The sequence below is a fragment of the Tachyglossus aculeatus genome, chromosome 9, assembly GCF_015852505.1.
Source record: "Tachyglossus aculeatus isolate mTacAcu1 chromosome 9, mTacAcu1.pri, whole genome shotgun sequence".
NCBI lineage: Eukaryota > Metazoa > Chordata > Mammalia > Monotremata > Tachyglossidae > Tachyglossus > Tachyglossus aculeatus.
The window spans coordinates 23,275,510-23,300,293 of record NC_052074.1 but is presented as its reverse complement, the minus strand read 5'-3'; the positions used below and the strand labels follow the sequence as shown (position 1 = coordinate 23,300,293).

At 51.0% G+C, this 24,784-nt stretch overlaps 1 protein-coding gene across 3 annotated transcripts in view; it reads right to left on the bottom strand.

Moving 5' to 3' along the window:
- The window catches only part of MAPRE3 (microtubule associated protein RP/EB family member 3), a 42,326-nt gene extending 19,630 nt beyond the window's left edge, over positions 1-22,696 (bottom strand). Inside the window, exons 1-2 of one of the 3 annotated variants that reach the window (XM_038751405.1) lie at positions 22,579-22,696; positions 7,532-7,596 (exon numbers count right to left, since the gene is read on the bottom strand). The gene's annotated coding sequence lies outside the window, so the exon portion shown is untranslated. The remainder of the gene's footprint in view (positions 1-7,531; positions 7,597-22,578) is intronic. The other 2 variants (XM_038751403.1, XM_038751406.1) reach the window with 2 other exon arrangements.
- Positions 22,697-24,784: the final 2,088 nt, after the last annotated feature.

Genomic DNA, 24,784 nt, shown 5'->3' with positions numbered 1-24,784 from the left:
ATTGTATCCTGGAGCTGACACTTTACTTCCAGAACTTCTGGAGATTAGCTTCAGGAAAAAATCCTGCTCTTGTCTTCATATGGAGGGTTTATACCCATGACTCAAAGCCAAATCCTCCCTTACAGAGTAACATCAACAGACACGAGGGTTTTTTCTGGGGACCAATACAGCAGCTATGTGGTTCCCCAAGCAGTAAGCACTTCACAAATACCACAATTATTATTACCTAACTTTAATTAACTTTTGTACTTATTACGTGATAATGCAAAAGAAACGCTTCCTTTTGTTTGTCTCAAATCAACCACTTTTAGACCTGGAAGGGCAGTCCATCAGCCTGGTGGGGTAAGTGAACAGTTTCATGTCCCCATCACACACACCCCCGCCACCTTTGTCCCTCCCAAGCTTGTCTGCTAACTGTACCCTGCTCTTGTCCCTCCCATCTCCAACCCCTTGCTCCAATCTCTGTACATCCAGCCTAGAATTCTCCTCCTGAAATCCATCCAACCTCAGCCTTTCCCACCTTCAAAACTCTCTTACGATCCCTCCTCCTCCAACAAACCTTCTCCAATTAAGTCAATCAATCAACACTTTGTCGAGCATTTACCCTGGGCAGAGTGCTATACTAAGCACTAGGAAGAGTACAATAGACTCAGTAGGCATGATCCCTGCCCTCAAGGAGCTTACGGGCTTGTGGGGAATCAATAAATGGTATTTATTGATCATTTACTGTGCAGAGCACTGTACTGAGCACTCACAAGAGTAAAGTACAGAGTTTGTAGACATGAGCCCTGACCTCAGGGGGCTTAATTCCCAGCACTCAAAACTGTGTTAACCCAACAGTCACCTTTAGTGCTTATGTATTTATATCCTGTCTCACGACTAACGCTATTATATTTGCATGTTTGATTGCACATTCAGTTATTTATTCTGATTCCGTTATTTGGATGTCTGTCTCCCCAGCTAGAGGGTTAGCCCCTTGTGGACAAGGGTCGTGATTTGTGCTTTGCTTGTATTGTCCCAAGCGCTTAGTGCAGCTGGGCTCAGTGAGCACTCAGAAAAAATATCAAAACTATTACCGCCTTCAAGATTTTGTAAACTTCAATGTCTCTTCTCAGGCTCTTTTGTTCAAACGAATCCCCCACCTTTTTTTTTTTTTTGTAAAGCACTTTGAATTTTCCGAAGAGCATGGACCTGAGTTCTAATCCTGGCTCTGCCACTTGACTGGTATGTGACCTCGGGCAAGTGACTTAACTTCTTGGTACCTCAGTTTTCTTATCTTTAAAATGGGGATTAAATCCTACACCCTCTTACTTAGACTGTGAACCCCATATGGGACAGGGACTGTGTCCAACCTGATTATCCTGTACCTGCCCAGTGCTTAGAACAGTGCTTGGCACACAGTAAGTTCTTAACACATAGTAAGTGTGTAACAAATACCATCAGTATTAATTATTATTATTACCATCCCCCACCATTTCAACTCCTGTCAATGGGATCTGACTGACAAGAAAAATTGTATTTAGGGAATTGATTTGATGGAGATGATTTTAAGGAGACCAAACCCCCCAGGATTAAAGCGGTGAGTGTATGCAGAAGGAGGAGGGAAAAAAAAGGAGAGAGAGAGAGAGAGAGAGAGAGAGAGAGAGAAAAAGAAAAAGAAAAAGAAAGAGAAAGAAGACTTGAATCCCAAGTGGAACACATCATTGCAGAACAGCCTTTACTTCCAATGGAGTGGAGGCAAACAAAGAATTCCATCAGGATTTATGATTTTAGCAGGGAGAAACCAGCCTCTGGAGTCTGGGGATGATTAAGAGTTCCTTCACTGGTGCAAAGAGCTACGGCCAATAGAGGGGAGAGATTCATAGTCCACATCCTCTTCATCCAGAACTTTATATAGTTCTGAGTATAGGTTTGGCTTCACTACCTCTGACCCAGGGACAGCCCACATCAGAATCTGTTTGTTTCAAGTACAAGTATAAAAATCACACATGACCTTAGTGCAGGAAAGTCCGTCTACTCTGACCAGCCCACTTCAAACGAGAGGGAGGAGGGGACTATGCTCAGGGAAGAACCAGGGGATAGAAGGAGGAGAAGAAACTGGTCAACATTTTAACCATCAACAAGCTTTGAGGGTGGGCTCTATTCTAGGAAGTCTAGGGGATCACTTCTCATGGTTCTGAGTTTCCCCGAATACCTGAATACTGCATGGCCCATGGAAGGCCAATCCAGTCCCACTCACCAGGGCGATTAAAAAACAGAAGGGACCTCTTGGGGGTGTGAGGGGACGGGAAGGCATTGAAAATAGACCCAGAAATCGGAGTTCTGTTCTTGGGGGTTGGCAGAACTGGTTGGAAAATGGGATTGTATATCGCTGACTCATGAGGGACGATGTCTGAGGGACAGAGGGAGAATGTGCGGCATGGGCTTGGAGTCCCTGCTGCCTTCCCCCGCCTCTCACAGATGCCACTCTTCTCCCGGACAGGGATCCACCAGCTGGGAGCAGAGGGTGAGGCTGCTTCTGAATGGGGACTGTCGAGGCCTGGACATTTCTGAATGGCAACTGGGTTTCATTTATTTTTTCTTTCCCTCCAAATCCCCCCAGTGCCCTCAGCAGGTGGCAAGGGCTATTCTCAGGGGCCTCAGACAGTTGTGTAATGGTCTAAAATTGTACTGGGAAGGCCGACAACACCCCATAGATAGCTGTGGGCACACGGAGCAGCCGTTCATGGGAGGGTGACGAGCCTTTGGGAAATCTCTCAGCTATGGGGGATGGAATCGGAGGTGACGGGAAGGCAAAAAGGAACTTCTTAGTCCCAGCCCAATGGTAACAGAATAGTCCACCTAGGATGAGAGTAATCACGCTTAATTTAAGCAGGAAAAAGGCTTTTTTAAGGTAAGGTCAGGAAGAGAAGAGGAATTTGGTGCAGGAAGAGGGGACGGGAGAAAGGCCAGAAGCAGCTAACTTTCCGGAGTTTATGGTTTCAGGGCAACCAGTCACGCAACTAGAAGAGTTGAGAAGGAGGTGGTGGTTTATACGGAAGGGGCCACTTTTCATCTTCAGAACAAAAGGAAACAGACTTAAATTGTAGCTAGAAATTTAGGTTAGAAACTTGGACGAACTTCTTGACAGTGGAAGTTGGTCTTGAAGGTCTTTAAAAAGGAAGGGCAATTACTCGTTTTGGGTGATTTCGGTGGCTTGAGGCCCGGAGGGAGGTGGCTGGGCTAGATGTGATCTCTAACGTCTCTTTCGTCCCCAGAATTAAAGAGGAGCCGGATTCCCAGTCAGAAAGGAAGTGCCAGCTGACGTTTCCAGGAGAAGCTTCTATATAACAGATCCTCTCTTCATCTCAGCCTTCCCCTTATAAACACTCCTGCCAGGCCCTCGGACCAGCTGCGCGACTGAGTTGTTCTTGGATCTGTATGCCTCTGAACACACCCATGTGAAAAAGATCTGTCAAAACCGCACACAATCCAGAGAGCACTGCAGGATAGGACATGTAGGCCTGCAATGGCTACATTCCTTGCCAAGAGGCTTCTCTGCAGCCTCAGCAGTCCTGCCCTGAAGCCCCGGCCCTGGCCAACTTGTTGCCCGCAAAAAAGGAGAGTCAGGCCCTCTGGGACTTTCCAGAGAGGCATTCGGCATCCCTCTCCACCCCATCCTGAATGGGGCCCATTGGGACTTTATCCCCCTGTTGTGTTTGATAGAGCCGCTTTTGACTCCTCGTAAATTCCTATCTGTACCCGGGCCACCCAGCAATCCCAATCAAAAGAACGAGCCAGAGCAGCACATAAGTCCCTGCGTTTGTTAGGGAGATGCTTCCCACTGAAGCTCTGACTGCAGGCCTGGCCCTCGCCACCGCAGTCCCCCCTCTCCGAGCGTTCTGCCATCTGCTCTGAGCCCGGGTTGGAATCAGTTAACCCACTGCTTGGGTGTCTCCTCCTTTCCCGGGATGATTGACCCCCTCAGGCAAGAGAGAAACTGGAGAGGAAGTGACTACGGCAAAGAAAGATTCTCGTTAAAGTCGCTGGATTGGACCGTTTGGAGCCCCGGCTGACCGCTCGCCCGGGTCGAGGAACAAAGAGCCGTTTGCTGCTGGGTTCCCTTCTGGCATCCTGGAGCAATGGGCCCAGCCTTGGAATGGCAGCTCAGTTACGTCCTCAAGCTGTCTGCTTCTGCCAGGACGCTCATCTGTTCCCAGCGCCACAGTGGAGGAGCAAATGCAAAATAGGCTCAGCTTTTCCCAGTACCCCCGGCAACAACCTGGCCCATCTGTGGAAGCCAACAAGGCAAGGACGTTCGGCCATTTCATCCACAGTGCAGTGGGCTGGGCCTACGAGTCTTGAGGGGAGCTGAGCCTGTGAAGGCAGGGCGGTCCAAAGCACAGCGTTCCATCCAACACATGGTAATAAAATCACATTGACCCTTTGACTTGTATAGTGCCAGTTTCCAATCAATCAATCATATTTATTGAGTGCTTACTGTGTGCAGAGCACTGTACTAAGCGCTTGGGAAGTACAAGTTGGCAACATATAGAGACAGTCCCAACCCAACAGTAGGCTCACAGTCTAATTTCCAAGAAATTCAGTGCTTTACCAAGAACTTTAATTCATTGTGGACACTCAGATGAGCCCTCATAATGTCCCTCTTGGCTGAGCAAGGGGAGCAGGCCCAGAGAAGTCCTTTCAGCCAGTCAACATGTTAAAACCCTTAGGGTTCTTCATACCGAAATCTCCAGAGTTGAGGAATCCTCGCTAGTCTGGCACATACAGACGGGCCAGTGTATTTTTGGGCTCTTGGCAGGACAGTGTTTCTTACTCTCCTGACTCACCCCACCTCGCTCCACTCCACCTATGTCTCCACCATCACCTAGCCTACAGCTCCCACGGCCGTGCTTTACCCCTCTGTGTGGCCCTGACCTGACTCGCCTCTCACCCGGTCTCGCCCTTCTCCTCTTGTGCGTCCCTTCTTCCTACAACCTCCCTCGCCTCCCATCATCCCCGGCCCCGCAGATCTTGGTGTCTGTGGAAGACGTCCGTCAGTCTACATCAGCACCTCACTTTGAACTTTATTAATCTCTTTCATCTGAGGATCTCAAAGCAAGTCTAAATATGGGCTCATGCTTGGGTAGTGGGAGCGGACGTTACCCCATCTTACAGAAGAAGTGGAGCTACAGAGGAGTTAAATTATTTTTCCCACAGATTCGCCCTGAGTCAGTGATGGAGCTGACTTCCTGTCTGGGATCTCGGTGCTCTCCCTGCCAAACCACCTGATCTGCCTAGACTTGTAGGCACCCTCTCTGAACCCAGTAGGCCCCATCTTCCCTCGCACCCCAGAGAGGTGTCTTTTACAGAGAAGCCTACCAGAAGCCAGCTAAGTTTTGGTTGACCTTCTTGATGTTCCAGAGGACAACTATTAGATGCTCAAAACTATTTAATACTTGCCTCAACCAACACAGTGGGACAACACAGGCTTCCCAGATGTTAGAACCTAATCAGAGGCGGGAGGAAGCCGGAGTTTCAAGGCTCAGCCTAAACATAAGAACACAGAAAGTAGATTTCTGTAGATCTGTTTAGGAAGGGCTTGGAGTTTCAGAGTGGCCATACTGGCTGGCAGTTAGGGTGAACTGTGGAATAAGGGCTATTATAGTACAGGTGGTGCTCAGCTAACATCCCATTAAGCTGTTTTCTAAATCACAAGGTCAGCATGGGTGGGAGGGGAAATGGGCCACTCCTTCTTTTCAGGAGCTCCAAACTGCTGACCTTAGATTGGCTGCTTCAGAAGACACTTAGTCAGAGGAAGGGCCCATTTATTCCTCTCTGGCAGGCAGCCCTAGGCTAGCCTGGGGTTTTGTGTGCTTCCGTGTGTGTGAGTTCACACACGGGCTTGGCTTGGCTGACCGTGGCCCCTGAAAGCAACAGGGAACTCAAAAACACCCCATCAGGCATTTTACAGTTCATTAGCCTTTCTCTTCTCCCTCCCCCTTGGGATCCCTGCTTTCTAAAGAGGGCCTGTTCCTAGCCCTGATGAGGCAACGCAAGGCTCTCTGTGTGGATTCTGAGAAACAAAATGCCCCAAGCCTAGGTCCAGCTCTTAAGGACCAATTAGGGAATTAGTTTCTTCTGCCAAGAGGCAAAAGCTTACTGAAGGGTCAGTGTCCTCTGCCCTGTGGCAACATCTGTGGGGAATCAGACCCAGCACTCTCAGAGAAACCAGAGAAAGGCGTCCCAGGCAGAAAGACACAACTCTGAAGCTCTAGGAACTGTTTTCTTGACATTCCAGCAATTGCCTGAGGGAGATGCCCACAGATCGATCATTCGTGGTTTAGCAAAGGCGCACCTCAATGTCTACCCTCCCTCACCTGGGTTGGGGGATTCCTCCACATTCAAGCCACTGCTGGGGCAGCCATCATCTTGGCCATATGTCCATAGCCTCAATTTATTTCTTGTTATTAATGCCTGCCTCCCCCTCTACGCAGCTCACTGTGGGCAGGGAATATGTCTGTTATACTGTATTCTCCCAAGCGCTTAGAACAGTGCTCTGCCCACAGGAAGAGCTCAGTAAATACAACTGATCGATTGATTAGACCTCAACCAGCCACACCATAAGTAGCAATAACATTGATTAGATGCAGAGCACTGAACTAAGTGCTGGGGGAGAAACACAAAGACGGTGATTCAGACACAGTTCCCGGCCACAGGGGTCACCCGGTCTAAAAGTCAGGAGGGGACGGACACGGAGGGAAAGAATGAATGGGGTCAATTCAGCAACCACAAGAAGAGCAGTACGTTACTGCTGGGAGGGAAGAGCTTTAGGTTCTTCACTGCTCCAGATCACCATAAACTTCCCAATGTCCTAATGTTGACAAGCTACACTTCAGAGCTAGGGAATGACAGGCTGGGAGGATGCTTTGGGAAGGAATCTCGCATTCAGGTTTTCTGCCTAGGCAGGAGGCAGCCACACCACTGGCAGTGATAATAGGTGGTTCAGAGAAAGAGGCAGCAGTCTGTTTGAAAGGTTTCACTTCCATCTTCACCCCCTAAACTCCTGAGGGTCAGGGGAGGGCATAACACCCAGCTCCACCTTTCTATAGAGGAATTATTGGGCCATTAGCCTGAACTTCAAGTCTGTGTGCTTCAAAAGTGTTAGTTAAGAGTTATTGCACCTCTGATTTTTTTTAGCTAAGTTCCCAGGAATTTCACTGCTACCTTGGAACAGTTTTCACAAGGAAGCAGGAGGAGGTAGCTTGCCATGAGGGTGGCTCTGTCTTCCGCCAAAAGGTAAGCCACCATCTGAAGGCCTGATGCTTAACAAGCCTTGTTTGATGGTTAGAAAGACTACCTGCAGCCAAGCAGGTGGCCCCCTGCTTCTCATGAGCCCAGAAGCAATGTCCCCAGTCCCGATGTCTCCAATCCTTTCTCTGCTACAACCTCCCCAGGCAGCCAGGATCATCACTCTACTAACTCTTCTCAGATTCAGGTTTCCCGAAATGGGGTTCTGAGAGTGGGAATCACAGGCTATTCTGATGCTCACATTTAGCTGTCTTGCCCACGTCCAACTCTACTTCTTTGAACTCAGCATGCCTCTCATCTATGGATCTGTAAGCACAAACATTAATTATTAGTGTTTATTCATTTCCCGGAACCCAGAGTGGGAGGCAAATAATTTTCACTTTGTGGAGGAAACGGGGACACAATGGTAGGGTCTTCCCCATGCTCAGAACCCTTCCTGAGAACAGACAGGAAGACCCCAACTGCTGACAGTGATGAGATAGCGCAGTGCCGAGAAAGAGGCAGCTTTTGGTTTGAATGGTTTCACTTCCAACTTCACCCCCTAAACTCCTGAGGGTGTCCTGTGGGCACCCGATGCTGCAGGGGAATTTAATGTGCGGAGGATCTGTCACTCTGCATGCAGGTGGGAACTCTGATACCCCCTCACTGGAAGACAGAAACTGCAACTGTGATGCAATAACTGGGACAATTCTTGTCAACTCTTCCTGAGGTAACTGTTCCTCATTCTCCTCCCTCCCGCCTCTGACCCCTGGCTCACGCCCTTTCCCTGCCTCAAACTCTCTCCTACTTCAGATCTGCTGTCAACAGAGCTCTTCATCTCTGGAGCCCTTCTTCAATCCCTTCTCCTCCAGGAGACCATCCCCGATTCATTTTTCTTCTCCCCAGGTCGTATCTCCCTACTCCCACGCAGCTCTCTTCTGCCAATTACGCACACATGCGCCTATAGCACTTCTGTACACAGTGATTTATATAACTTGTTTAAGAATATACGCAGCTACATATCCATTGTTCCTTTCTTTTCTTCTATCTGTAAATCATGTCTGTCTCCTCTGCTAGACTTTGGGACACATATCCCAGCACTTAGAACAGTGCTTCACACACAGTAAGCACTTAACAAATGCCATCATTATTATATCCTGAGAGTATTGTACTCTCCCAAGCACTTACTATAGTGCTCTACAGTCAGGAGGTGCTTAGTATGATTGAGTGATAAAACTCCTTTCTTCCAGTCCCGTCCCCTCTCTGGACCTCGCACAACCTGCCCAATTACTCCAATATAATCATTTCTTGTAACCTCCCCATCTCCTGGGCACCTTCCCATCATGTTTTTCCCCACTCTTGAGCCTTCCCAAGCCACTTCCCAACTGTTGATAGTCCTGAGGGCTTGGAGGCTTGTTGAAACAAATGCCCTTCCACCGCTTCCAGGATCTACTCCCTCTCAGTTGGTAGGCAGGCACCCCAGGGTGTTTTAGCTGTAGGAACTCGAGCGGCCCTGAGCTGGACTTGGCTTCCAACTCCGGGCACATTTCATTATTATTACTCTAGGCACGTCTCTGGACCCCTGCATCAATGTTCTTCCCTCAGCCCTTTCTGCTTTTGGAGGAAGACTGGAGGATCCCTTCATAAGCAGCGTGGCTCAGTGGAAAGAGCACGGGCTCTGGAGTCAGAGGTCACGGGTTCAAATCCCGGCTCTGCCGCTTGTCGGCTGTGTGACTTTGGGCAAGTCACTTCACTTCTCTGTGCCCCAGTTACCTCATCTATAAAATGGGGATTAAGACTGTGAGCCCCCCGTGGGACAACCTGATCACCTTGTAACCTCCCCAGTGCTTAGACCAGTGCTTTGCACATAGTAAATGCTTAATAAATCCCATCAGTATTATTATTGTTATAAGGACTTCAACTTAGAGAAATAAGGCACCAGGATAGACCCCTGAGCATGAATCAACTTTCCCATGGTGAAAAGACCGGGAGCGATGGATTCCAACTGAATGAAACCTCCCAGAATCCGAGACTGGCTGGCCAGGAGACCTTTCCCTTCCAGCTCTATGAATCTACGGTAACCCTGGCCATGCCCCTCAGCCCCAAGTCCATTTGGGCTCATAGTGGAGGGCTTTCAATCAATCAATCAATCAACCATATTTATTGAGCGCTTACTATGTGCACAGCACTGTACTAAGTGCTTGGGAAGTACAAATTGGCAACATATAGAGACAGTCCCTACTCAACATTGGGCTCACAGTCTAAAGCTCACTCCCCCCTTATCCCTAAGGAAGAAAGGAAGAGTTGGACAGCTGCCTTAGGTAGCTCACTGCCCCTTCCAAGACCAAGTGATTAGAACTAGCTAAGAAGCAGCTGACCCTCTGACTGTAGTGCGAAGCTAAGGGGTGAAAGGATTCCACAATCATGACGAGGATTTAGGAGTACCCATCCGTACATTTTCAAGTATGTCAAGAATGTTTCAACAAACCTATGCAGCCGACGGTACCAGAAGGAGCACCAGGGGATCTGAGTCTAATTTAGGCTCAGGAACCGGCTAATTGTAACCTAGGGCGACTGGCTCCGCACTTGGCTCAGTTTCCCCATCTGTAGAATGGGAAGAATATGCACTACCTACTGACCCTCCAGGGGATCCAGGAAGGCAGAATTGCTCAAAAAGGATGGCTTTACTGAAAAAACGCAAAACAGGATTATATCCATCTGAGTGGGGCCTTACCTTCCTATACCCCACTGCAGACTTAAGACTTTCAGCAGCCACTCCTGGAATGGCGAAGAGAGAGACAAGGTTCAGGAATTAGTTTTGCACTGCAGGATCTTTGTAAGCTGAGGCTTAGAGCCAAATACTGTGGTGAAGAAAACACAATTCCTCCCGGGAGGTCGGTTTTTCAGCCGGGGAGAGGCTGTGGGAGACTGTAGCTGGGAAACTGTTTGAGAAGAAAAGTTCCCCAAACATGAACTAAAACCACAACCAAAGGAAAACCCAAGGGGAAGGGAGAATTCTGGGAGTTTTGTTGTCGCTCTCACCAGACCTCTGAGTAGACGAAGTCAGGGCCACAGCTAATAATAATAATAATAATGGTGGTATTTGTTAAGCACTTACTAGGTGTCAAGCACTATTCTAAGCGCTGGGATAGATACAAGGTTATCAGGTTGTCCCACGTGGGGCTCACAGTCTTAATCCCCATTTTACAGATGAGGTAACTGAGGCACAGAGAAGTCAAGTGACTTGCCCACAGTCACACAGCTGACAAGTTGCAGAGTCGGGATTAGAACCCATGACCTCTGACTCCCAAGCCCTGGCTCTTTCCACTAAGCCACGCTGCTTCTCTAAGCTTAGGGATTTCTTCTCTCCAGCAGCCAGTGCCAGTTAAGGAGTGCTGGGAGTTTCGAACAAGACTTGATGGAACAGGGCCCTAGTTCTAAACATCCTGGTGGGTTTTAGGGGGTATGAAGCCACCGGTACAGTGCTGGAGCCCAGAGGGAATCTGGAGCCTATTTGGAGGAGGATAAGGGATCCACTCTGGGGTTGGAGGCCTTCCAGGGCTGGAAGACCCCAAGGCGGTAGCAATAGGGTCAGTTCTAGGCCCTCCATGGGGGTTTAGATCTGTTCTGGAGGGAAAGATTCTCAAAACAATTACCGTCAAGAGAAGGCCCCTTGGTTCAGCCCCAGCTTGGATCTTGGCCCCGAGACTCAGGGGGGTGACTAGGGGACCCTGCCAACTCACAGCTGCTGAATGGGATTCACCCTAGGATAAGGAATTGGGGGTGGCCAAGCCTCCTGACCTACAAACCACCAACGTGATACGGGCCGGAGCCACGTTTGAGCAAGAGGGGGCTGGCGAGTGGTGGAGAGGAGGGGTCATCATCATCAACCGTATTTATTGAGCGCTTACTGTGTGCAGAGCACTGTACTAAGCGCTTGGGAAGTACAAATTGGCAACATATAGAGACAGTTCCTACCCAACAGTGGGCTCACAGTCTAAAAGGGGGAGACAAAACCAAGCATACTAACAAAATAAATAGGATAGATATGTACAAGTAAAATAAATAAATAAATAAATAAAGAGTAATAAATATGTACAAACATATATACAGGTGCTGTGGGGAAGGGAAGGAGGTAAGATGGGGGGATGGAGAGGGGGACGAGGGGGAGAGGAAGGAAGGCGCTCAGTCTGGGAAGGTCCCTGGCAAGATGGAGGTGAGCGGTGGTGGTGAGCCAGTGATGCCCGGGGCTGGGGACCGGTGCCACACCCCTCCCAGAGTAGCCATATGGGCAGGGGCATTGTGCCACTGCCCCTGTAAGGGTTGGCACAGCAGTCCCCTGAGGCCTGCCATCGCCGTGGTCAGATCGTTTTCATACCGGAACAGCCGTTCTGGACATTTTTGTCCTGACCTGTTCCAGTTTATTCTCACTGCTGATCGAGCCACAGAGCGTGTTGGCCAGCGTTTGGCTGTGAGTGGCCCAGCAAGTGAACGAGAGCCAGAGCCTGGTCACTCCCACTTTAGGACAGGAGGACCGCTTGCTGGGGGGGTGTAGCTGAGAATGCTGCAGGAAAAAATAGTGGATTAAAACAGAGTCCCCTCAGGGGGTCATCTTGTCATGTCAAAGGGGGTACTTGATAAAGCCCCACGCGACTAGCTGCCCTGTTGTAATTACTGTGCTTATAATAATCAATTATCCACTTACAGCTCTACTGTTCTATTGATCTGTTTCCTGGTTTACACTATAAGAACCTTGAGGGCCGAAATTGTGCCTAGTATTTACAATGTTCCTCAAGGGCCTCCTGCAATACTGTGCGTCAGAGAGGTTGCTCTCTCCTCAACTACAGATCCCGTCACTGCTTAGGCCATATGAGGCCAGAGAGGGTGCGGGGCTGTTGAAGTGATTATCTTGTACTTAGTACAGTGCTTGGCACATAGTAAGCGCTCAACAAATGCTATACAATTAGGTGTGTGAGGAAGTGTGGGTGAGAGTAGGCAAGTGGGGACTGTGGTTTAGAAGGGAAAACTAACAAGCAGCAGAGTCTAGTGAAAAGGGCACGGGCCTGGAAGTTGGAGGAACTGGGTTCTAATCCTGGCCCTGCCCATTTTTGCTGTGTGATCTTGGATGAGCAACTTAACTTCTCTGTGCCTTAGTTTCCTCACCTGCAAAATGAGGATTAAATACCTGTTCTCCCTCCTACCTAGACTGGGAGCCCCACGTGGGACAGGGACTGTGTCTGATCTGATTACCCTGTATCTACCCCAGTGCTTAGAACAGTGTTTGACCCATAGTAAGTGCTTAACAAATACAATAATAATAATGATAAAAATAAAATTGGAGGAGATTGAGAGCCGAAAGTCTCTCTTGGCATCTGTGTCTCCCCCACACTGGATCAAACCAGTACACCTATAAAAATAGTGCATAGAATTTATACATGCTCTGCTCCAAATACAGTTGCAATACATTCATTATTTATTTTAATTTACACTAGGAATTTGGAATCAGAGACTTGGGAACACCATATAAAGATCTATGAAAATAATACCTACATTTGGAGGAGCGGGGATCCTTGAATTTAATGAAAGGAAATTTGGTCCCCTTACGCTAAAATGTCCAGTGCTGCGTGCATGCGTGCACACGCTCTCTCTCCCTCTCTCCCCCGAGTGTGAGTGATAGCTCAGCTCAGCCAGCACAGTCTCTTCTCCCTGGCCAAGTCACTTTGAGACGCTGAGAGACAAGGGCAGCGATGAAGCTGCAAGCCTAATCAACGTTCATCTTGGGAGTTGCCAGCCTGGTCTCTCCCCATACAAAAACCAGGGCAACCGGGGAGTAAATCAAAGTTCCTGACAGCCTCGGGTGAGCAGCGGAGATTGGAGGGGCTGGATGCCAAAATCAGGCTCCTGCAGAAAGCCTGACTAAGCAGGTCACATTACATCCCGCAGATAAGACTCCGGCAGGCACACAGTTCCAGAGGAGAGGAAGGGCTGCTCAGTTTCACTCGGCGCTCTTGGGCCTGACTCTTTTACAGGGCAATACACTCATCAATCCAACTCGGGTCTCACTGACTCACACCAGTGACAGTACCCAGGTGCTCACTGACTTGCCAGAGTGGGCGAACACCAATCGTTGGGATGCCAACATCATCGGAGCCGGGCAGTCACCGCTCTCAGGGTGGAGGGAAGCCTCCTCTGACTCTCACTCCCTGCTGTTGTAATTTGTTCGTCCAGGCCACATTCCCAGAGCAACTCACTAACAAGTAAAGGGAGTAGGGGAGGTCCCTACACCATCCTGGACCAGAGGCGTTTGCTTAGATACGTTGGTTTCGATGCTTTCTGCTGAGCACACATTTACGGTGGTGATGATGATGGTATTTGTTAAGCGCTTACTATGTGCCAGGCACTGTTCTAATTCTGTGTGTGTGTGTGTGTGGGGAATACACGGTAATCAGGTTGTCCCACATGGGGCTCACGGTCTTAATCCCCATTTTACAGCTGAGGTAACTAAAGCTCAGAGAAGTTAAGTGACTTGCCCACAGTCCCACGGCTGACAAGTGGAGGAGCCAGGATTAGAACCCATGACCTCTGACTCCCAAGCCCGGGCTCTTTCCACCGAGCCACTGAGGTGGCAGCGGCAGAGCTGCAGAAGCTCTGGATTCTCCTGGTTCTGGGTTCCGGGCACAGGCGGCGGCACCCTATGGTTTGAGAGCCAGATCTGTCTCTCCTCGGAGCCAAATGTGGCTCTTGAGGCCGGGGGGAGTGGAGAGGCGCATGTGAGACAGCTGGGCAGGGACTTGGGATAAGAGAGGAGTGTGTGTGTGTGTTGGGGAGCGAGGTGGGGGCATCAAACACCTCACAACACACAGTGTCGGACAGTGCTGCAAGGCGGCACCACCGCTGCCACCTGCCTAAAAGCTGCGGTGGACGATGCAGGGCCTCTGGGCTCCATTCTGCCCATGCCGTTTGCACTGTAAAATCCTCACCATGTTTTGCTTAGGGAGTCCCCCTCCCCTTCACCGAGGTGAATCTCTGCCCACCCTGGAGGTCTCGGTGGGCTTGGCAGCTCTTTGAAACCAGAAGGGAAGGAGGGAAGGGAGGTTGTGGGCAGGGGCACCCACCCAACATGCATGCCCCTGCCTCCACACCCGGGCAGCATGGCTAAATCCCATCACTGTCTGCGGGGAGGGACGGTGTGGTGCTCTGAGCTGGGGACAACAGGACACATCTGCCGGTGGCACCGCTGCTGCCCAGGCCTGGCCAGGTGGGCCCTGCCCTCTCACATTCCTTGGATGAGGAGAGGGAAGGGGGCAGGGGCCCATCACGTCTCCCTTCCCCTCTCCTCCCTCCTTCCCCTGCCTTCCCCCGCTGGTAGCAGTAGCTGTTGCTACGAAGCAGTGCGCAGTGTGACATAACGATGTCACGTGGGGGCCCCAGAAAACCAAATAGCCCTGGGTCCCCAGTGGCGGGGGCTAATCCGGCCTAGCCATGGCTAACCGGTGGTTGTACGGGAGTTAGGTAAGAGGCATTCAACACGGCTATTGCTTTGCTGGGGGTGGAGGGTCGGGGGAAACGAGGCTTTGAAAATGGCTCGATTCATAATGAATCAAAATGTGTGCTTAAACTGTACCACTGGCTCTTTGTATACCAACCACTCAATGATTTCATTTTGTTTGGCTATTCTGTACAAAAAGGTTCCTGACCCCTGTCTCAGAAGGTCTGTCTTGCACCACGTTTCACTTGGTTTTTCTAAATAGATTTCCAAGTCCATTTAACTTCTCATCCATTTCAGGATCCATCTCCGACCTCTCCTCCCGGATTTATGGCAGCAACCCCAGCCTCTCGCCTAGTCTACCATATGGACGACCTGAACTGGGTTCCTGATTTCTTTGCTGAGCTGCTTACTACCTCTCCCCCTTAGCATGGTAGCGTCATTGCAAATCCCAGCTCTCTTTCCGACGGCAGCTATTTCAATCGGCAGGTGCTCTGGGTCGAAGCCGATCTGAGAGATTCTATTATGAAATTGTGCCTGCGAACGGTACAAGACCTGGGCCTCATTCCTGAGGCAGCAGACACACAGTAGCTTCTTGTAAAGTCTTCTCCCTCTCAAACCGAGACCTAGATGAAAAAACACCATTCAGACTTGAGGCAGACTGACTAAACCGGATGACTTGAAAACCAAACCATCCCTCCTCACCATATGCAAACACACACACACAGGCACTAATTCAGTCAACGGTTCCACATAAAGGCATCACACAACGGTATTTCAAATAATCAGGTCAGCTTGAATGCACTGAGATAAAGGGACATTTCATACATTTCTATTTTTGCAGTTGAAACGCTCCACAAACCAAGCTTCACCGAATCATTCCCAATCCCATTACTCTCTCACCTGACCTTCTTCATGGGATGCTAAGAAATCGCCTGCCTCCTCAGCTTTTCAACAGGGAACAAAGTGAGCCACTATACAATTTTTGAAAGGAATAGTTTTTGTTCCACCCTTGAGTAAGTGCCGGTAGGAGTTTAAAGCTTCCCACTGGCTCTCCAGAGCTTTGATGTTTTAAGTCCAATAAAATGTTAGACCCCCATAGTGCTGGCACCAACGGTCATCGAACAGTGCTACGTGTGGGTCCCCCGCTCACTAACTAGAGTGGCCAGGAAATCTGAGGCGAGTCAGTAGTCAGATCTCCATTTGCAGAACTCCATTACCCTCGTCAGAGCCTACAAAAGCCAAACTTCTGTGACCTCCCTCGGCGTAAGTCAGAATGTGGGAGAAGGATGATTTTTTTGATGGTAGGAGATGAGCGAATAACTGGAGTGTGACCAGAACTCTGCCTTGTCCTGTAACATTCCAGAAGATGAGCACATCCTGTTTATGGGAGTTCGTTTTTTTTTTTAAAGGTATCTTTTAAATGCTTACTACATATCATGCACTGCACTAAGCGCTGAGGTACGTATAAGATAATCAGGTTGGACACAGTCCATGTCCCACATAGGGCCCACAGTCTTCATCCCCATTTTAGAGATTAGGTAACTGAGGCCCAGAGGTTAAATAACTTGACCAAGGTCACACAGCAGACAAGAGGCGGAGCTGGGATTCCTTATGACTCCCAGGCCGGTCTATTCACTAGGCTACCCTACTTCTCTATTACGTAGAAAAGCTAGTCACCAGAGTAAACCTCCACCCGGGGAAAGCTTTAATCAATATACATAAGGAGGCCCTGAACATACAGAAACTTTAAAGGAAATGGCTCCATTGTGTTGTTATTTTTTCCCACAGATTTTAACATATAAATAGGCAGATGGGAGAAAGGCAGGACCTCTTTAGAGTGTGACAGGACACTTCATTTTTTGTTAAAATCAGCATAAAACCTCTTTATGGCAAACTTGTTTATACTTCATCTTTTCTATAATGGATTTTCCCATTAATTCTTGGACCACGTTGTACAAATCAATATTTTACGGTTGCCATCCAGTGAACTCCCGAATTCCAATCTCCCCAAATGGGTTCACTCAGTGCCTCTACAAGAGATTTTGCCAGATAGAGAGGCAGTGCTTTCAGAAATCCCAATTCACCTGGAAACTCCCAATGCACAGTGCTCTGCACACAGTAAGCGCTCAATAAATAATTGAATGAACGTATGGATATGGATGGATATGTCCATCCTCTTCTCCCACCTGGACTTAACAGCTCTAGCTGTTCACATGCTCCTTGTGGCCTGGAACTCCATCCCCCTTCATAGAGGACAGACCACCACTCTCCCCACCTTCAAAGCCTTATTAAAATCCCAACTCCTCCCAAAGGTCTTCCCCAACTAAGCCCTCATTTCCTCTACTCCCTCTCCCTTCTGCGTTATCCATGCACTTCAATCTTTAAGCACTTGATATTCTCCCTGTCCTCAGTCCCACAGGACTTATGAACATATCCAAAACTTATTTTAAGGTCTGTTTCCCCCTCTAGACCACAAGCTCCTTTTGAGGAAAGAACATGCCTACGCACTGTAATCTTTAAGAACTTGATATTCTCCTTATCCTCAGCCCCATAGGACTAATGAACATACCCATAATTTATTTTAACGTCTATCTCTCCCTCTGGACTGTAAGCTCCTTTTGGGCAGAGAACTCTACTATATTGCACTCTCCCAAGTGCTTAATACAACACTCTGCACAGAGGAAGTGCTCAAAAAATACTATCGACTGACTGACCAGCAACCAGGCTCCCCATCTCTCTCCTGTTCCAGGGAGAATGTCCTTTTTTTCCTCCAAAATTTCCCTATTATTCATTTTCTCTCCATTCAAATGTCTGCTTCACCTCTAACTGGTCTAGTTGTCTAACTTTACCTCTGGAGGGACTGTCCCCTTTCTGTCCTACAAAGATCTCTGCCACTTTGTTCTGTTCAGACTGGTTACCGATGAACCCTCCTCCCTGTCATTCACATCTCTCATGACTTACTCTTTGGGCTTTAATGGCTCTCGTTTCCAAACCATTTGGTAACAGGTGACACAATAAGAAATACCTTTCTTTCAGACACCTTTTTCTCTTAGCAGTATTAGTAATAATAATAATAATAATAATGGCATTTATTAAGCGCTTACTATGTGCAAAGCAAATTACCAATAGCTCTTCCACAGCTATAGTAAGATAATCATTCTCTGCTTCTTTTTTTTTTTATGGGGGAGGGAGAGGCAGGGAACCATCTCTTTGATTTTCCTAATAGCCAGGGGTTCAGGGCAGGTTACGCAGGCCAAAATTTTCCATTACTTTCCACCCCGTTTCACGATACTGAACGAAAGCACAACAAAGGGCAGTCCGTACGGGTACAGGCTGGTCAGGACCACGGGTCCCACACTGGGGTTTTTCAGGCACATCCACACTTCGAGCATGAAGGACAAAGATGAGTATCTAGGTATTCAACACAACCACGCTGTCACCACCATCTCTTCAAACCTACACATTAAGTTAAAAGACTAAACTATCTGTTCAAACTCATCCACCTCAAGCGGGACGGAAAGTTCTCTCCCAAGCACTTAGCACAGTGCTGCGCACACAGTCAGCGCTCGATAAATACTATTGATGGATGGATTGATTTCTAACACCTTCTCCAGCACTACTGTTGGTCAGAACAGGCTCAACGCAGGAGGAACCGCCGTCAGGGCTGACGGCCTTCTTTTGCCTCGCTCGGACAGTCATTTCATCGGACCACCCAGAACAGGTCTGAGACCACTGCACAAAGGGGTCGTGACTCTCAGGGCCTCAGAATCCCCCTCCACGACCCCCTCAACGGCCCGCTGCCGCTCAATGAAGCTGACCTCAGCCAGCCCCTACAGGGCGCGGGTCACGCGTGGAGACGATGCGCTGAAGGGGACTGTAGTATCCCTCAACTGCTTCTCCCACGTAAAGCTAAGGGGGTCAGCAGACAGAGCTCTTGGAAGCAAATCTAGGGCATAAAAACCAAGGCGCGACGAAGTCCCAGTCAAATGCAACTGGATTTTTCCAAGGTCCAGCCGGCACCCAACAACTCCAAAGAAATAGAGCACTTAGCAGTCACCCATCCATTCCGCCCACATCCCGGCACCCCCCTCTCCCGCATTTCTTGAGCCGAAATGGGGCCGGCCTAGTGGAACAGGCTCCCTGAGTTCCCGACTCTACCCTGTAATCTGGGAAGCTCAAGGAAAAAAAGGGCATCAAAGGAAGTTGGTAAACACAGAAGTCGGTGGTTAGGGGACCCACACGTTGAGGCATGTTTTAAAAGGCTGTTCCTGGCGAAGCCCGACCGGTGAAAATGGCTCTGACTTCGGCGTGGCTTTCGCTTGGGCTCGGAAAACAAAGCTGCCATGGGGGACCGTCCCCCACCCGGGATGGGGAGGGCAGGAGGTGGCCTTATTGGGGAACACAAGGAGCCATGGCCTCCCTGGGGAATCCAAGGAGCCACGGGGGCCACCTAAGAGCCCGTCTTCTACACTGTGAGCCCGCCGTTGGGTAGGGACCGTCTCTAGATGTTGCCGACTTGTACTTCCCAAGCGCTTAGTCCAGTGCCCTGCACACAGTAAGCGCTCAATCAAAACGACTGAATGAATGAATTAAAGAGGGTGTCAAGGACACCACAGGGCCAGATCAATCAATCAATCAATCAATCATATTTATTGAGCGCTTACTGTGTGCAGAGCACTGTACTAAGCGCTTGGGAAGTACAAGTTGGCAACATATAGAGACAGTCCCTACCCACCAGTGGGCTCACAGATTCCAGACAGGCCCAGGCAGGAAGGGAGCCGGCCACCTTATCATTTCCCTCCTGCAAATGAATAAACTCTGCAAAAGGACAATTTATACTGCACCCCAGGCTTTCCCAACCCCAACCCCTCCACTCCCAAAGAAAGACAGCCCCCTCTCCTCCCTCCGCCCGACCAGGCCGGAAAGGCCGGGCAGTCTTCCAGTTTGGGAATGAGGATGATGATGGTATTTGTGCAGCGCTTATTACGTGCCGAGCACCGTTCTGAGCACTGGGGGAGATTCAAGGTGATCAGGTTGTCCCCGGTGGGGCTCACAGTCTTGATTCCCATTTTACAGATGAGTGGGTGCGGGCCTCCAGCCCTAAGGCTCCCCTTGGCACTCTGCGGTGCCCAGGATGACGAGGGGTCACCCTGTCCTGGATCCTCGGGGGGGATTCAGGGGAGGGGGCGTTGGCAGGATGGGCTCTCCTTTGGATTTCCAGTCTTCTCTCCCTTCATCTTCCTCGGCCCAGCCCGGGCAAGAGGCCTGCGGGTATTGGGGGGGACAAATCCCTTGGAGGACGGACAGAGGGGCGGCCTCCAAAGAGGGATGGGAGGGAAATGGAAATGGGGTAGGGGTCCCCTCCTAGACTGTGAGCCCGTTGTGGGGTAGGGACCGTCTCTGGTGCCGACTGGTCCTCTCCCAAGCGCTTAGTCCAGTGCTCTGCAACCAGTCGGCGCTCAATAAGTACGACGGAATGAATGAAATGGGGAGGGGGTGTCCCCGGGGTGGGGAGAGCGATCTTTAGGAGAGGGGGTTCCGGGGGTGTGTGTGGAGGAGGGAGTGGGGGTCTGCCATCCCAACCCCAGAAATTAGAACAGTGCTCCGCACATACTAAGCTTAACAAATAGTATCATTATTATTTGTCCTTCCCAAGCACTTAGTCCAGTGCTCTGCACCCAGTCGGCGCTCAATAAATACGACGGAATGAATGAATGAAATGGGGAGGGGGTGTGCCGGGGAGGGATGAAGGAGGAGGGAGTGGGGGTCTGCCATCCCATCCCTAGCGCTTAGAACAGTGTATCGCACATAGTAGGCGCTTAACAAATGCCATCATTGGTGTTATTATTTACCCTCTCCCAAGCGCTTAGTTCAGTGCTCTACACCCAGTCGGCGCTCGATGTCCAGTGCTCTGCACACAGGAAGCGCTCAATAAATACGACTGAATGAATGACGGAATGAATGAATGAAATGGGAAGGGGGTGTCGGGGGGGGAGGATGGAGGAGGAGGGAGTGGGGGGCCTGCCATCCCATCCCCAGCGCTTAGAACAGCGTAAGCGCCTAATACCATCATCAAGCGCTTAGGACAGTGCTTCGCACTTAGTGGGCGCTTAACAAATACCATCATCATTATTATGCGCTTAGTCCAGCGCTCTGCACCCAATCGGCGCTCAATAAATACGACGGAATGAATGAATGAAATGGGAAGGGGGTGTCCGGGGGGAGGGGGATGGAGGAGGATGGAGTGGGGGGTCTGCCATCCCATCCCCAGCGCTTAGAACAGCGTAAGCGCCTAATACCGTCATCAAGCGCTTAGGACAGTGCTTCGCACTTGGTGGGGGCTTAACAAATACCATCATCATTATTATGCGCTTAGTCCAGCGCTCTGCACCCAATCGGCCCTCAATAAATACGACGGAATAAATGAATGCAATGGGAAGGGGGGGTCCGGGGGGAGGGGGATGGAGGAGGATGGAGTGGGGGGTCTGCCATCCCATCCCCAGCGCTTAGAACAGCGTAAGCGCCTAATACCGTCATCAAGCGCTTAGAACAGTGCTTCGCACTTACTGGGCGCTTAACAAATACCATCATCCTTCTTCTTATTACTGGTCCTCTCCCAAGCGCTTAGTCCAGCGCTCTGCACCCAATCGGCGCTCAATAAATACGACGGAATGAATGAATGAAATGGGAAGGGGGGGTCCCGGTGGGGGGGGGATGGAGGAGGAGGGAGTGGGGGTCTGCCATCCCATCCCCAAGCGCTTAGTACAGTGCCCTGCACACAGTAAGCGCTCAATAAATACGATTGATTGCATGAATGAGTGAAGCCCCAGCTCTTAGAACAGTGTAAGCGCCTAATACCGTCATCAAGCGCTCAGAACAGTGCTTCGCACTTGGTGGGCGCTTAATACCATCATCATTAATATTGGTCCTCTCCCAAGCGCTTAGTCCAGGGCTCTGCACCCAATCGGCGCTCAATAAATACGACGGAATGAATGAATGAAATGGGAAGGGGGGGTCCGGGGAGGGGGGGAGGATGGAGGAGGAGGGAGTGGGGGGCTCTGCCATCCCATCCCCAGCGCTTAGAACAGTGTAAGCGCCTGATACCATCATCAAGCGCTTAGAACAGTGCTTCGCACTTAGTGGGGGCTTAACAAATACCATCATCATTAATATTGGTCCTCTCCCAAGCGCTTAGTCCAGGGCTCTGCACCCAATCGGCACTCAATAAATACGACGGAATGAATGAATGAAATGGGAAGGGGGGGGTCCGGGGAGGGGGGGAGGATGGAGGAGGAGGGAGTGGGGGGCTCTGCCATCCCATCCCCAGCGCTTAGAACAGTGTAAGCGCCTGATACCGTCATCAAGCGCTTAGGACAGTGCTTCGCACTTAGTGGGCGCCTAACAAATACCATCATCATTATTATGCGCTTAGTCCGGCGCTCTGCACCCAATCGGCGCTCAGTAAATACGACGGAATGAATGAATGAAATGGGAAGGGGGGGTCCGGGGGGGATAGAGGAGGAGGGAGTAGGGGGTCTGCCATCCCATCCCCAGCGCTTAGAGCAGCGTAAGCGCCTGATACCATCATCAAGCGCTTAGGACAGTGCTTCGCACTTAGTGGGCGCTTAACAAATACCATCATCCTTCTTCTTCTTATTGGTCCTCTCCCAAGCGCTCAGTCCAGTACTCCGCAGCCACTAAATACAGCTGAATGAATGAATGAATGACTGGACGGATGGATGGATGGATGAATGGACGGATGGATGGGGCCCGGGCCTCCCTCTGACTCAGCCCCCGGACCCGCGGACCCCCGGACTCACGGTGCTCGGGGCCGGTCCCGGGAGGAGACGGGCAGCGGGGGCGAGGAGGAGGAGGAGGAGGAAGAGGAAGAGGAGGAGATGAAGGAGGAGGAGGAGGAGGAGGAGGAGGCGGAGGCCGCCGCTCCTGCGGGCTCCTCCGGCTCCGGCTCCAACGCCCCGAGGCTGCGGGGGCAGCGCGCACTGCGCAGGCGCGAGGCGGCCGCCGCTGTCACCGCTCCGGGGGGCGGGGCCGGAGCGCCCGCCGTCTCCACGGTAACCGGCCGAGCCGTCCGCTGCTCCGCTCGCAGTGAGCGCTCGCTAAGAACGAATGAATGAATGGCGGACGGCGGGCCGGGAACGGCGCCCCCCCTCCGGTCACACCCCCCCCAAGGCTGCGGGGACAGCGCGCACTGCGCAGGCGCGAGGCGGCCGCCGCTGTCACCGCTCCGGGGGGCGGGGCCAGAGCGCCCGCCGTCTCCACGGTAACCGGCCGAGCCGTCCGCTGCTCTGCTCGCAGTGAGCGCTCGCTAAGAACGAATGAATGAATGGCGGACGGCGGGCCGGGAACGGCGCCCCCCTCCGGTCACACCCCCCCAAGGCTGCGGGGACAGCGCGCACTGCGCAGGCGCGAGGCGGCCGCCGCTGTCACCGCTCCAGGGGGCGGGGCCGGAGCGCCCGCCGTCTCCACGGTAACCGGCCGAGCCGTCCGGTGCTCTGCTCACCGTAAGCGCTCACTAAGAATGAATGAATGAATGGCGGACGGCGGGCCGGGAACGGCGCCCCCCTCCGGTCACACACACACCCCGAGGCTGCGGGGGCAGTGCGCACTGCGCAGGCGCGAGGCGGCCGACGCTGTCACCGCTCCGGGGGGCGGGGCCGGCGCGCCCGCCGTCTCCACGGTAATAATAATAATAATGATGGCATCTATTAAGCGCTTACTATGTGCAAAGCACTGTTCTAAGCGCTGGGGAAGTTACAAGGTGATCAGGTTGTCCCACGGGGGGCTCAAGCAGCGTGGCTCAGGGGAAAAGAGCCCGGGCTTTGGGTGTCAGAGGTCATGGGTTCAAATCCCGCCTCCTCCACTTGTCAGCTGTGTGACTTTGGGCAAGTCACTTTTAACCTCTCTGTGCCTCAGTTCCCTCATCTGTAAAATGGAGATTAAGACTGCGAGCCCCCTGTGGGACAACCTGATCACCTTGTAACCTCCCCAGCGCTTAGAACGGTGCTTTGCACATAGTAAGCGCTTAATAAATGCCATTATTATTATTATTATTGTTAATAATCCCCATTTTACAGATGAGGGAACTGAGGCACAGGGAAGTTATTGCCCAAAGTCACCCAGATGACAAGTGGCGGAGCTGGGATTTGAACCCCTGACCTCTGACTCCAAAGCCTGGGCTCTTTCCACTGAGCCACGGTGCTTAACCGGCCGAGCGGTCCGCCGCTCTGCTCACAGTAAGCGCTCACTAAGAGTGAATGAATGAATGAATGAATGCCGGACGGCGGGCCGGGAACGGCGCCCCCATCCGGTCACACACCCCCGAGGCTGCGGGGGCAGTGCGCACTGCGCAGGCGCGAGGCGGCCGACGCTGTCACCGCTCCGGGGGGCGGGGCCGGCGCGCCCGCCGTCTCCACGGTAATAATAATAATAATGATGGCATCTATTAAGCGCTTACTATGTGCAAAGCACTGTTCTAAGCGCTGGGGAAGTTACAAGGTGATCAGGTTGTCCCACGGGGGGCTCAAGCAGCGTGGCTCAGGGGAAAAGAGCCCGGGCTTTGGGTGTCAGAGGTCATGGGTTCAAATCCCGCCTCCTCCACTTGTCAGCTGTGTGACTTTGGGCAAGTCACTTTTAACCTCTCTGTGCCTCAGTTCCCTCATCTGTAAAATGGAGATTAAGACTGCGAGCCCCCTGTGGGACAACCTGATCACCTTGTAACCTCCCCAGCGCTTAGAACGGTGCTTTGCACATAGTAAGCGCTTAATAAATGCCATTATTATTATTATTATTGTTAATAATCCCCATTTTACAGATGAGGGAACTGAGGCACAGGGAAGTTATTGCCCAAAGTCACCCAGATGACAAGTGGCGGAGCTGGGATTTGAACCCCTGACCTCTGACTCCAAAGCCTGGGCTCTTTCCACTGAGCCACGGTGCTTAACCGGCCGAGCGGTCCGCCGCTCTGCTCACAGTAAGCGCTCACTAAGAGTGAATGAATGAATGAAT